At 42.6% G+C, this 14,857-nt stretch overlaps 1 long non-coding RNA gene across 1 annotated transcript; it reads left to right on the top strand.

Moving 5' to 3' along the window:
- Nucleotides 1–9,012: 9,012 nt before the first annotated feature.
- Nucleotides 9,013–14,250, top strand: LOC117366462. Its single transcript, XR_004540584.1, has 3 exons — nucleotides 9,013–9,158; nucleotides 10,676–10,771; nucleotides 12,743–14,250. It is a non-coding gene; the product is annotated as an uncharacterized LOC117366462 (long non-coding RNA).
- The last annotated feature ends 607 nt before the right edge of the window (nucleotides 14,251–14,857 follow it).

The raw sequence follows: 14,857 nt of genomic DNA, 5'->3' as shown, positions 1-14,857 counted from the left end.
TCCTCCCCGCCCGACTGTCACTGAGCGGACCCGCCCACCCGGAAGTGACCTCAACCTCCCCCCACCCTCTCCTCCTCACCCGCCAGCGGGATGTCGTCACGACGCCCGACCCGCGCGGCCGAACGTGGCAGAGCGAGCCGGGTTGTGGTTTTGGCTCGCGCGCGGCTTCTCACTTGTCGAGGTGAGGAGGCAAAAGCAGGACTGGCATTCCCGCTCCGGCTCCAACTGTCTGCGGCAGGTGAAATACTTTTTCTGGGAGAGGAGGAAGGGAGAATTAAGGGTAGCCTGAAGGGCAGCAGTTGTTTTATTTCCCAAACTGTGAACCTAGAGCCTTTATCCTGCATTGTACGTTTTAGTGGCTTATGTGGCAAAAAGTCATTCCAAAAGGCAGCTGCAGTAAACAGTGGCCTTATGGTGTCCAATGTCGGTCCTCGAGGGCCGCAATCCAGTCGGGTTTTCAGGATTTCCCCAATGAATATGCATTGAAAGCAGTGCATGCACATAGATCTCATGCATATTCATTGGGGAAATCCTGAAAACCCGACTGGATTGCGGCCCTCGAGGACCGACATTGGACACCCCTGTAATAGTTGATGACGGCAGATAAAGACCCGAATGGTCCATCCAGTCTGCCCAACCTGATTCAATTTTAATTTTTTCTTCTTAGCTATTTCTGGGCAAGAATCCAAAGCTTTACTCGGTACTGTGCTTGGGTTCCAACTGCCGAAATCTCTGTTAAGACTTACTCCAGCCCATCTATACCCTTCCAGCCATTGAAGCCCTCCCCAGCCCATCCTCCACCAAACGGCCAGACACAGACCGTGCAAGTCTGCCCAGTAACTGGCCTAGTTCAATCTTTAATATTATTTTCTGGTTCTAAATCTTCTGTGTTCATCCCACGCTTCTTTGAACTCAGTCACAGTTTTACTCTCCACCACCTCTCCCGGGAGCGCATTCCAGGCATCCACCACCCTCTCCGTAAAGTAGAATTTCCTAACATTGCCCCTGAATCTACCACCCCTCAACCTCATATTATGTCCTCTGGTTTTTACCATTTTTCTTTCTCTGGAAAAGATTTTGTTCTGCGTTAATACCCTTTAAGTATTTGAACGTCTGAATCATATCTCCCCTGTCTCTCCTTTCCTCTAGGGTATACATATTCAGGGCTTCCAGTCTCTCCTCATACGTCTTCTGGCGCAAGCCTCCTATCATTTTTGTCGCCTTCCTCTGGAGCGCCTCAAGTCTTCTTTCGTCTTTCGCCAGATACAATCTCCAAAATTGAACACAATACTCGAAGTGGGGCCTTACCAATGACCTGTACAGGGGCATCAACACCTTCTTCCTTCTACTGGCTACGCCTCTCTTTATACAGCCCAGCATCCTTCTGGCAGCAGCCACTGCCTTGTCACACTTATGTGGGCTGAATTTCTATTTTTGGTATTAATGGCCAGGTGCTAATGTTGCCAGTAGCTGTGCAGTCATTAAAAAAAAAAATTAAAAACATTTACCATGAGTACGGTTACCAGATTTTATGATTGTAAAATCCAGACCCATGGCCCCGTCCCCAAGCCCCCCCAGCCCCCCCTCCTCTTCTCATGCTCGGAGCCTCGTCAGAAGGGCAGCTGCGTATGCGCAGATATGATGTGATGACGTCTGTGATGTCACCGCGTTGCATGCGGAGATGCCCTCCGAACAAAGTACAGGATTTTGAAAAGGCATCTGGATGCCTGGACAGTCCAGGTAAATGCAGACGGCTGGTAACCATAGCGATGAGAGTACTCACCGCCACACACTTGGTGTTCGATAATGGTTCATGTGGTATTCTGCACTATGTTAATATAAAATACGTTATTTACCCCTCCCCCTTTTATCGAGCAGCTTGAGCTAAATGCCGAGACGCCCAAAGGAATAGAATGGGTGGCTCGGCATTTAGCTCATGTTGCTCGGCAGAACGGCTTGATAAAAGAGGGGGTTAGTGCAGGAAAACCCACTGCATCGCAACATACCCTCTAAAAAAAGAAAAACCTACTCATTTGACCTTTGAAATTTTAAGATGCATTAGGCGCATGTTAGCACCTAACACAGCTTAGTAAAAGGGCCCCTTAGCTGCTTAGGGATGAGTGGGGTATAAATTGAATTTGAAGTGTAAATGTGATATGATTTTTTTTTTCCTGGTTTAATTACCTCCTGGAGCAGTTCACAAATAATGAGTAATGTAAGAGAAAATTTATTGTTATATTTCCCCCAACCTTTACAACGATGTCTACTAAAAAGACTCAAAATAACCCAGTAGGCAGTTTAATTGTATCCACTTAGGGCTCCTTTCACTTTTAAGCTGCAATAGTGGTTTTAGTGCGCGCTAGACGCTAACGCCAGCATTGAGCTGGCATTAGTTCTAGCCGCGTAGCGTGGGTTTAGCGCGCTAAAATTCTGCGTGCGCTAAAAACGCTATCGCAGCTTAGTAAAAGAAGCCCTTAATATATAAGATGTAGGAACTGATATTAAGAGGGGATATCCAAAGAATGATCTCAGAACTTCTTATAAGCGGGTTAAAGCAAACCATACCATCGTGAATGGTTGTTGCAGCCAAAATCGCATGGGGATGCCCAAGAAGACTGTCAAACGTTTTTTTTAAAAATTCAATTCTGAATCATCAGAGGTTTTCAGAATATTACAGCCACCTCCCTCTCCCCATTTTTATCAGCAGAAATTGCATATTACACTATCTGTTAAACCTGAAGAAAAGACAAGTTTTGCCTATTCAGCGGGTCCCTCTATTTTTTTCCTTTATTAATAAATGCATTTAAAAACAACTGTCATGTATAATCAAACAATAAACAATATATTAAATCATTATATGCCTTATTTCTTAATACATACTGAAAATATCAATGTATCTTTAAGCTTTCCATAATCCAACCCTCCCTTCCCTCCCCCCTCCCATCCCAATAGAAGGATGTGTGCAGGAGTGCTATAAAATACAATAAGAATCTATAGTTCAAGAATCATATGCGCCACTCAGGGAGTCACTCTAGCTGTGAATCCTGTCATATTTGTCATCTTACTCTTGTGTTGGACTCAGTTGTAAATCCTGTGGACAAAAGAACTTACCATCAAAAATATTACACAAATTGTGGCAGTGACCACATTGTCTATGTTATTCGATGTTGTATGAAGTGATATGTAGGCAATACTACATGAAAATTTAAAATACGTAAGTCTGAACATTAATCATGTCTGAAATTGGAACGGAGGGAGGCACCCTGGGCCAAACATTGTTTGGAATATGGACACAAATTCAATCAATTATGCTGTTTTATTATTCATACTAGTCTTTAAGCTCATTACATTAACGGATGCTAGAATAGATGTGTGTATCTGTCTTTCTTTCTCTCTCTCTCCTTGGCCGCTTTCTGTCTGTTTGTCTTTCTTTCTTTCTGTCTCTCTCTTTCCTCGGCTGTCCACCACCACCCCTTGCCTGTTCCCCCTGTCCAGCAGTAGCCCTTCTCCCTTTCTTTTACCTCCCCCCGTGTCCAGCAGCACCCCTTCCCTACTCCCCCTGTCCAGCAGCAGCCCTTCTCCCTTCGTTTTATGTCTCCCCTGTCCAGCAGCACCCCCTCACTGCTCCCCCTGTCCAACAGCAGCCCTTCTCCTTCCTTTTACCTCCTCCCCTGTCCAGCAGCACCCCTTCACTGCTCCCCCTGTCCAGCAGAAGCCCTTCTCCCTTCGTTTTACCTCCCCCCCTATCCAGCAGCACCTCTTCCCTGCTCCCCCTGTCCAGCAGCACCCTTTACTGGCACGAACCTCATGTCCATATCTCTCCCTCCCTCTTCTGTCCCCTCACTGAATCTCTCTCCCTCTTCTGCCTCCTCCACATCCATTTCTCCCTTCCCCCTGCTTCCCTTACTCTGTAACGCACTCCTACCGGCATCTACTCCTCCCCCTCCTCCCTCCTCCCTCCCGCCTACTCATCTGCCTGCCGTGTTTAACTTAAAAGAAAAGCGCTGTGCCGCGCTGTTGCTGCTAGAGTTGGCAGGGGGGAGAAGAGAGGGACAGGCAAGTTTAAGAGAGAAATGGATTCATCCTCCCCCGAGCTGCAGCTGCTGCCTGGGCTCCCAGCACATTGTCTGCCTGCAGCTTTCGCCCAGCCCCATGGGCTCGTGGCTCACCGGCCAGAATCTGGCACATCTCGCTGGCGCCCGCTCTCAGGCAGGTCGTTTTGGCTGCAGTGGATGAGCTGGGGCTGGTTGGCCGCCCGCACCAGCAAGCTGGCGAAAGCCCGTTAAGGCCTGTCTCCCATTTTCCTGCCCCCGAGCGCGAATTCAGCGCACGCGACCATCGCCAGTACCTGCCCGCTTCCCAACAACCGCCTCGCGGTCCACTGCGGCCAGCCCTAGCAGAAACAGGAAGTTGTGAGACGGCGGGCCGCAGTGGAGAGAAGACAGTGAGGCGGCGGGCGGGTGAGCAGGCAAGGGGAGAAGTAGATGCCGGCAGGGGAGCCTGTGCCCCCCCCCCATTTCGACAACTATGGAAGTTTCTCTGGCGGTGGGTGAGTGAGGGCGGGAGGGGGGAGTCGCGGCTTGTTTCCTGCCTCCATGTTCGAAAATGGAATTCGGCACGGAGGGACAGCACACTGTCAGGAAACACACCGTCCTAAGTGCGCATGCACACTTAGGAATTTATTATAGATGATGGTTCAGCGTTGGATACATCATTTAAAAAGTTTACAGCCACAAGGTTTAAATATGACAATTAATTGGAAAGTTTATTTTTAACTGTTTTTTCATAACTAATTATTTTGAACTGTTTTTTCATAAATAATTTTTTAGAAGACATACGAACATTTTTTTTTTTCTGCCCAGTGTTCCTGCCGTTGCCTTTGCATATATTAAATAAAGTTTGTTACAATGGCAGGACATGTCAGGGCATGGCTTCCTCTGTACATGCCGAACAGGTCCTTCCGCTCCCAGGACGAAATACGCCTCAAAACGCCCCCTGGCTGTGCCCTTCAACTGCAAACCGCCAAACGATGTTCTTACTCCCACTTCATACCGACCCTCTGGAATTGACTGCCCCCGCAGATCAGATCCCTTGAAGGACTCCTCAACTTTAGGAAAGCAATAAAAACATGCCTCTTCATCTAACTCCCCTGCCCACGACCGATAGATTACAAAGAAATGTATATTGATACAAGAGCCTCGGTATGTGTTGTGTTAGATAGGGGTAGGGAACTCCGGTCCTCGAGAGCCGTTTTCCAGTCAGGTTTTCAGGATTTCCCCAATGAATATGCATTGAAAGCAATGCATGCAAATAGATCTCATGCATATTCATTGGGGAAATCCTGAAAACCTGACTGGAATATGGCTCTCGAGGACCGGAGTTCCCTACTCCTGTGTTAGGATAAAAACTTGTGTTGCCAAATCTTGTACTGTAATTGTGACAATATTAACTTGTAAACTGTATATTACAGATATTAGATCCCTAGTTTGCATCATGTTAGGACAAAATATTGTACAAACAAAAAGATTGTACTATAACTATGACAAATGTAACCTATTAATTGTATATTATGTATGTTAACCTGTAACCTGTCCTGAGCTCCTTGGGGACAACGGAATAGAAAATGAAATAAATAAATGGTTTTATGTTCCAGACTGTACAGGCCATATCATCTTCCTCTAATGTCACTTCCTATGAAAATTAGGGATCCTTTTATTAAGGCGTGTTAAATGCTAATGCATCCATTATATTATATGGGTGCCTTAGCATTTAGCATGCGCTAAATCAATTAGCACGCCTTAATAAGGATGCTGTACTTGTGGGTAGGAGATGAGTACAATGTTTATGGATACAAAGGGCTCCTTTTATCAAGCTGCGGTAGGTGGTTAACACGCAGAATACCGCGCGTTCAATTGCTTGCCGCGCTAGTCGCTAACGCCTCCATTGACGAGGCGTTAGTTTTTTGGTGTGCCGCGGAGGTTAGCGTGTGATGAAATGTCCGACGCGCTAACCCCCATAGCGCACTTTGATAAAAGGAGCCCTTTGTATCCATAAACATTGCACTTTCTTTGGTTTTCTTTTATGTACCTGTTTCTCTCCTTGTTTATGATTTATGACTTATTAATCTTGTTATACCGCTCGTTCATTTTACTGGTCCTAGTGGTTTACATAATACAATCAAGTAAAAAAAAAAAAAAAAGAACTCCATTGGTAGATAGAATAGACCTAACTCATGCAACATCAACCAGAAAATATTCACTCCTAAATAAAATAATAATATTATGATTTCACATGATTGCTGACTGAGGACCCACAAAATTATTTTTAAAACATGTCTTAATTCAGATTGAATCAAATTTTGTCCAAATGCTTCTTAAAAAAAAACATTTTTAATATAGTTTTACAAGATTTGAATTTTTCCTCTAATCTTAACTTAGGCAGTCAATTTTTCAGGATACCACAGTAAAATAGGTTTGCTTGCAATGGAGGAAGTGTATGCATATTTATTGTGGATATCCTGAAAACCTGACCAGGTGGGTGTGTCCCAAGGACTCCCTGCTTTACATCAGTCCTCTTAAAATCTTTCTTTTCACCTCATCTACAATTCTTTTCCTTTCTTTTTTCTCAATGGCAGAACAAGTAAATAGGGGCCTCAGTGTGGCTTACATTACATTAGAGATTTCTATTCCGCTATTACCTTGCGGTTCAAGGCGGATTACAAAAGATTTATGGCTGGTCTGTTACAAAAGGAGATCAGTGGACATGACTAGTGAAGGTAAAGAATAGGGCAGGTAGTTTCGAAGAGTCAGGAAGGAGGAGTTCGTGATGTTAAGACTTATTCAGGGATTTCTTGAAGAGTATGGTTTTTATTTCTTTTCTGAATAACTTGTAGTCTGTGGTTGTTATCAGTAGATTGGAGATCTGGCTATCCCGTCTTGCTGCTTGAGTGGCCAGGAGGCCGTAGAGTTTTTTCCATTTCACTTCTTTGATTGGCGGGTGTGTGAATGGGTGAGTTTTTCTGTCTGGTTGAGGTATTATGGATGAGTTGGTTGTTCAGGTAGGTTGGGCTGTCTCCATTTATAGTTTTAAATATTATGCTGTAGAATTATGTAGTAGGCTTCTATCATGTTGGCCCTAGAGAGAAAGTTTCAGCTAAGTGGGGCAAAGGTGGAGAAAGCTTTTTGAGAAGAACTTGGTAGCCCATCATAGCATGGCAATATGTTGGCAAGTACTGTACATTTTGTATTAAAAACTAATATTTTTTATTTGGTATCCTAGTGGCTTTGCTTTTATTATGATAATGGGCTCCTTTTACAAAGGTGCGTTAGGGCCTCAATGTGCGGAATAGCACACGCTAAATTGCCCCGCGCGCTAAACCTCAACGCCAGCATTGAGCTGGCGTTATTCTAGAAGCGTACCGCGCAGTTTAGCGTGCGGTAATTTTCTCCGTGCGCTAAAAACGTTAGCGCACCTTAGTAAAAGGAGCCCGATATGTTTTCAAACTCTGTTAGAGATGGGTTTAATGACTCAGTATTAATCTCTCTCTTTCTTCACTGCAGTCTGTGAATCACCAGATGGGATCACAGCAGTCCAGATGACTCTTGGGATTGTTTGAGTGTCTCAAGGCTATATGACTCATGATTCATAACAAATAATGGTTCATATTTCTTGGAAGACCAAAATGAAATTCAGAGTTAGGACTGGCCAAGTCCAGTGGCTTAGCTATAACACTGCCCATCAATGTTGCACCCAAGATCCTGAGAGGGAGGAAGTGCAACTACTGGAACTGCAGTGACTCCTACTGGCAGTAAAGCCAGTAAAATGGGTTCAAGTCTCAGAAGCAGGGCTGTGGAGTCTGAAGTAGGCCGCTGTCTAGGCCTACCTCGAGATAGAGACCTCACACACTCTATATACTGGTATCAATCAATAAGTATATTTATTAGCAAATCAGTAACAGCTTACAAGAATAAATCATTCAGCATATAGAGTAACAGAATGTGATCTTCAGGCCTGAGGATCCTCTGATGTCTGTTCTCCTTACTTCCTCTTAAAGGCCTGTTCTTATACATTTCTTGGTGGTCAACACCACGTTGGTCTAAATCACATGATACATCTTTATTGGTTATTTTCTTTCACGTCATTACATAAGTATATTCATTTATTTGCTTATACATTTGTGTCACGCTATATGTCTGTTCAGTTTACCGTAAGGCCTATCCTTTTCCCGCAAATGCCCCTTTCCTTTACCATATAAGCAATTCCGAGCCTCAACCCCCCCTCCCTGCTTCGTTGTCACAAGACATATCTTGCTAAATGATATTCTTGAGAATTCTATTTTCTGACCATGAGATGTGTTCATCTTTTGTAATATCCTGCCAGGTGTGAGCCCTATTGCCATGTAACAGAGTTAAATCTTGTTTCTCATAAGTTTCGCTTAGCCTAGCAGCTAGCTCAGCAGCAGGGTATTTCCCAATCAGTATATGCCAGCTGGCAAGAGTATTATGAAATGTCTTTTACATTGTTAATATACTGATTTATTAGAGCAGGAGGAAAAGGGGGGGGGGGGTTTCTTCTTTGAGGTCTGGTTTCTTCACCTTTAGTGTTATCCAAAGGACTTAACATGCTTCACCTGTATTATACAAGGACTTTATACCAGCATTTTCCATGATTTTCTTCTTCTTCTCATCTTCCTTTTCCTCTCAAGTCGGAGTCGAGGAGTCGGAGTTGGAGGAAATTTCGGGTACCTGGAGTCGGAGTCGGAGTCAGATGTACAAAAAACTGAGGAGTCGGAACATTTATCTACCGACTCCATTTTTGAACTTGGCATACCAATCACGAGCGATTCTTTCAGCTATAGCACCCACTATATACACAGCACAAATGTTGCGAGCAGCTTTTGCGGCCTTAGAACCTTGATTAAAAGCAAAAAGAAGGTGGTGTCGAAAATGCTCATTTCTCTCAACTTGACATTCCATTTTAACGATCTGAAAATTAACCAGTGCTGTGGAGTCGGAGTTGGAGGAAATTTCGGGTACCTGGAGTCGGAGTCTAAAGTACAAAAAACTGAGGAGTCGGAACATTTATCTACCGACTCCACAGCCCTGCTCAGAAGACTTGACGTATACCATCTGGCTAATAAGGGAACCTGAGTTGCTCGAGTAAGAACATTAAAAAAGCCATACTGTGTCAGATGAAGGTCCATTGAACCTAGCATCCTTTCTTTAACAGTGGTCAGTCCAGGATGCAAGTAGTTTCAGGTTTTATAAAAAATTTGATAAGACCGCTTATCAGGATTTCTAAGTGAATTACAATAAAAAAGATTCAGGGGTTAAAAAAAATAACATAAATTTTAAAATGCGGATAACAAAACTAAATGGAGACATTTGACTAATGGGAAACAGAAGGTATGAGGGAATAAAGTACAATTGTAAAAGTAAAAGAGGACATTTTAGGGCTCCTTTTACTAAGCTGCAGTAGTGTTTTTAGCACACACAGGATTTTAGCGCGCGCTAAACCCACGCTGCGTGGCTAGAACTTACGCCAGCTCAATGTTGGCATTAAGGTCTAGCGCACGTGGCAATTCAGTGCACGCTAAAACTGCTATCGCACACTTAGTAAAAGGAACCCTTAAGGTCAGGACAAGAGGACCGAGGCAAAAAAGATTTTTCCTTGATAGATAATGGGCAGAGTCTAGAATTGAAGGTCGTCACAGCGTGAATGCTTCTTTAAACAAATGACTTTTAAGTAGATTGGTGGGTAATGAATTCCAATATTGAGCTACAACAGAGGAGATGTCCTGGCGTTTGGTATTATTCTTAATGATGGAATAGTTAATAATCTGAGATCCGTTGATCTAAGGCCTCCTTTTACGAAACTGTGATAGCAGTTTCTAGCGCGGGGAGCCGCACTGAATGGTCTGCACTGCTCCCGATGCTCATTGAATTCCTATGAGCGTCGGGAGCAGCGCGGGCCATTCAGTGTGGCTCCCCACGCTAGAAACTGTTATCACAGTTTCGTAAAAGAGGGGGTAAGTGTATGGGAGGGTTCATGGGGAATGAGAATTTATCAGTGAATTGGGATTTTTTTGTTATTAATAGTTTAAATGTTAATAGATACATTTTTTATGAAATGCTAAATTTTATCAAAGCCAGTGAGCCTTTTTCAACGGAGGGGAAACATGGTCAAATTTTTTAGAATTTGTGATAATTTTAATGGCTGCATTTTGTATTATCTGAAGGCGCCTGATTTCCTTTCATGTAATTCCAGTGAGTAAGCTGTTGCAATAGTCTAATTTGAAGATCACTAAAGAATGAATCAGAATATTTAGCAATTTAGGTTCCAAGAATTTTGAGATTGAACAGATCATTCGAAGTTTGAAGAAACAAGATTTAACCAAGCAACCAATATGTTCATGAAATGAAAGTTTTTTGTCAAAGGTAACCCCTAAGATTTTTATGGTTGTAACCGATTGAAGTGAAATTGGTGCACATAAAGAGAATCCAGCAGATCCCCAAAAGTAAGGGTTCCTTTTACTAAATGACAGCGAGGTAAATGCTCAGACCCTCATAGAATTCCTATGAGCATCGGAGTATTTATCTCACCAGCCCATGCTGAAAACCTCTAGTGCAGTTTAGTAAAACCCAGCATAAATCTCTTTCCTGTGGTTCATTTTCAGGGATAAACAATGATTCTTCAAAGTATACCAGATAATAACTTTTATGATGGCTCAAATTCACTGAGACGCAAAGAAAACAGAAGACTTGTTCCAGAGGTAGGGCCATCAGCGAGCGTCTGAAGGTGGGGGAGAGTGTTTACTTGGAAAGAGAGTCAGAGAGCTGCACTTTGGGTTGTCAGGTGCCACCACTCTTCCCCAGGCCTTACAAAGAACATACATTACAGTCTTCAGGCAATTTAAATAGGGGCAGGAGAGGAGACTTATGCTGGTGGAATGAGATCCGAGAGTTAGCTACAAGTCAGAATTGTGATTTCTGTTTGCAATCTAATTGATATAAATTACTTAGGCTTCATAGAGGGGCTAGAACATCTAAGTCCGACTTTGGACATTTTGAGAAAAATGTCCAAAAATCGCCTGAAAAAAATGTCTATTTTCAAACCTGCAAGGTATCTATCCTTTTTTTTTTTTAATGGCTCAGCTAGGCATCTAATTAATTTTGCCTTTATCGAAAAAAAATCCAAATTAAAAATGTCCAAAGCAATCCGTTTGCATGTAGGAGGGAGCTAGCATTTTTAATGGACTGGCCACACAGAAATGCCAGCAGAGCAGTGGGGTACCCTTGGGGGCACTGATGTGAACGTCACATTAAGGGTGACAAATACATATCTCACTATAACCCCTGTGCATTATAGGGTGAGCCCTCCAAAACTTCCCCCAAAGCCTACTGTACCCACCTGCCTATCACCCCACCTATGTGGTACTACAGTGGATTGTTGGTGGCTTCACACTTTCCACTACAAGTGTATTAGGGTGGCATATGGGCCTGGGTCCCCTTCTCTGTAGTCCACTGCACTTCCCACCAGGCTACTCCAGAGACCTGCTTGCAGGTCTTCTAGGACTGGCCATAGTATCTGCAGCTCTCAAAGAGACAGATACGTACTGTTTCGTGCAGATATTTGGGGGAGGGGGGTGGGAGGGGTCAGTGACCACTGGGGGAGTGTGTGGGGGCCATAGTTTTATCCTTCCAGTGATCATCTGGTCAGTTTGGGTATCTTTTTGGTCCTTATTCATTTTAAAAACAGGTCTAGACCAAAATGTCCAAACTATGCCCTTGGACGTTTTACAGCGATAAACAAATATTTCACAAAACGTCTGAGTACTTAGCCCACCCAAAATACATGTCTAACATGCCTCCTTAAGATTTAGATGCACTAGAGACAAAACAATCAGAAAGACGTCTAGAAAGTCAGTTTCGAAGATGCCCACTTGGACATTTTATGTCGTTTTTTGAATGTCATCTTTTTTTTAAATGAACCCTATAGAGCAGTGGTCTCAAACCCTTTGCAGGGCCACATTTTGGATTTGTAGGTACTTGGAGGGCCTCATAAAAAATAGTTAATGTCTTATTAAAGAAATGACAACTTTGCATGAGGTAAATCTTTCCTTTTGGCTAAGTCTTAATAATAATATTGTAATTTATAGCTAAAGAGACAGATGATCAAGAAACTGTTTTATTTTACTTTTGTGATTATGATAAACATACCGAGGGCCTCAAAATAGTACCTTTCGGGCCTCATGTGGTCCCCAGGCTGCGAGTTTGAGACCAGTGCTATAGAGTAAGCTTTAGGTGATAGAACTAGCAGACAAGGCTTGACCATTCAAAATGCAGTCCATTTTCAAAGAAAGAGACAGTTGCATACGTTCATCTTAAGGTCCCCAAAACAACAGTTTCACAAAGGGTGGGATTCACTGCAGAAGGTTCTCAAGAGATTACAAGTAGGGCCACCCCACCACCTCCTGCACCACAGAGGCTGTTTAGCAGAACTTATGCCACTAGCAAGAGAGTTCAAATGTGAAAATAGGTTTCCAGGTGGACCAAAACACATGGCTTGGGAGATCAATATGGACATATTACTTCAAAGCAGTTATGTATTTTGGGTTTTTAATTTTTTTGGCCAAGCTGTTTTTCCCTGTTTCTTAGGGCTTCTATTTTAATTAATACCAACCTCTACTGGTCTACAATGACATTCATTTTTATTTACAACTATTTTGTTTCTGTCTCCCCAGCTCAGCCCCGCTATTCCACCAGTAATCTTGGGCAAGGAGTAAAACTGTACATAATGTGGACCTTGAGTCTGGTCTCTAGATGTCACTGCTGAGTGATGAGTAAGGCTCCCTCTCCTCTGGGGCTGCGGACAATGTCTGGTGTGAAGCTCAGATCCAGACCCCTTGCACAACAGCTGTGTAGGTCTGCCACACAGCCAATAGGCCAGCTTCCAGCCATGGGTTTTCAAACAGACTACCATTGTTCCGCTCTGAAGACCAGATGTGGTGTCACGTGACAATGACTATCGAATAACATTACTCTGTTTCAGGCTGCCTACTCTATTTATAGACAGTAGGTTAAATATAGCTTAGATAAAACTACCAGCCAAGCTAATTAGATCTTAATTGTCCTTGTTGATTTTGTGCTCTATTCAAGTTAGTTGGCCTTCTTCTGACCCTATCATTTGAAATAATTATTATTTCACACTTGGAATCTATAGTAATGCAATCTCATTCTTTTGTGCAGTGTTTGGTAGAAGTCGGGGGTTTTTTTCTTCTTCTTTAATCAGGATGATTGAGAGCTCTCATTTATAGTAAGACAAATCATGATCAAGCTGCTTATCACTTTAATTTGCCTATCAGGTTCATTTTCTTTCCTCAGGACAACTTTGATTATCCTTCAGTCCTAATGCTAACTTATTTAGGTAGCTGCAGACAACTGATGAACACACGGTAGGTATCAAGTTTGTCAGATTGTCAACTTGTCAGGAGTGTGGAAATGGTCAATGGCCCTTTCTGACAGCTTTGTCTGGCTAGACCTTTTGCTTTTGAACAGTACCCGGTGTATCTAATTTCAGAGCCTCATTAAGGGATATTGTGTTAATCGGTCCCTATCTGGCAATATTCCTGCAGTATGCAAATGGCAAAATCTGGCGATACAGGACATGTGGCGTGTTTTTCTTGTGATATTTGGGCCGAGTTGGGAGCATGCCATTCCATTCTTTGCGAAGTTATTCTGGCATGTAGATTTTTCTACTTGGTCGCCTCTTAGTATCGCAGAATGAGATTAGAGACATATAGGAAGTTTTTTCATAAAAATGGCAAACAGGGTGAAAAGTAGGGCCCATCTGTTCTCCTTTCCATCTTTGAAGGGTTGTATCTGTAAGAGGTTCCTAGATAAGACATTATCATTTCAAGCTGGCAAACGGAATGAATGCCTAAGTGAGTTTATCTTAAATGCATTTTCTTACCAAACCAGTTAAAACTTATCTTTTTGATAAATTTGTATAATTTCATATCCTTGTTTCAAGTTCAAGTTTATTAGGTTTTTATATACCGCCTATCAAGGTTATCTAAGCGGTTTTACAATCAGGTACTCAAGCATTTTCCCTATCTGTCCCGGTGGGCTCACAATCTATCTAACGTACCTGGGGCTATGGAGGATTAAGTGACTTGCCCAGGATGTATCTCTGAATTGCCTTCTGTAATTTTGCTGTCTGTATGCAGTCTCTTTTTTTATTGTAAATCGCTGTGAACTGTTTGTGGTATTGCAGTATATACAATAAAGTTATTATTATTATTCATTTTTAGAAGGACAAAAGTGAGGAACGTCTATCTATCTGTGCTTTTTTTGCATCTAATTTAACTGGGGGAAAAAAGGGGAACTGCAGAAAACATTACATTTTGCAGACTTTCACCACCCATGCTTTTTTTAAAAACTTTATAACAGAAATGTTGCAAAAGTGGAAGTTCACTCGTCTCTTATTATATTGTGAAAGTGCCTAATTCCTGACTATGCAATAACAGACGGGAGGAGGTTTAAACCAGCAGCATGGTTTATTCAGAATATCCACTTACCTGTTTCTGGGTCCTTTTCTTCCTTAAACTTATTCATAGCTCTTCTTTTCTTCAATGTGCTTTTGCTTTGCTTCCATGCGCTTGAGCCAGTCAAACGATTTTAGGCCAGAATGATAGGAATACTGGGAAATAGGATTGGATGAAAAGCAGCTCTTACAAAAACATTTGGCAAACATTTCCTAATCCTTTTAGTCTGAAATTAATCTGCATTAGAAAATAGGAAGGGAAAAGGATCAGGAATTTGATATAGTGTCTTTCTGTGGTTTATATTTATTACAT

The sequence above is a fragment of the Geotrypetes seraphini genome, chromosome 9, assembly GCF_902459505.1.
Source record: "Geotrypetes seraphini chromosome 9, aGeoSer1.1, whole genome shotgun sequence".
NCBI classification, from domain to species: domain Eukaryota; kingdom Metazoa; phylum Chordata; class Amphibia; order Gymnophiona; family Dermophiidae; genus Geotrypetes; species Geotrypetes seraphini.
This window is presented reverse-complemented; position numbering and strand designations above follow the sequence as displayed.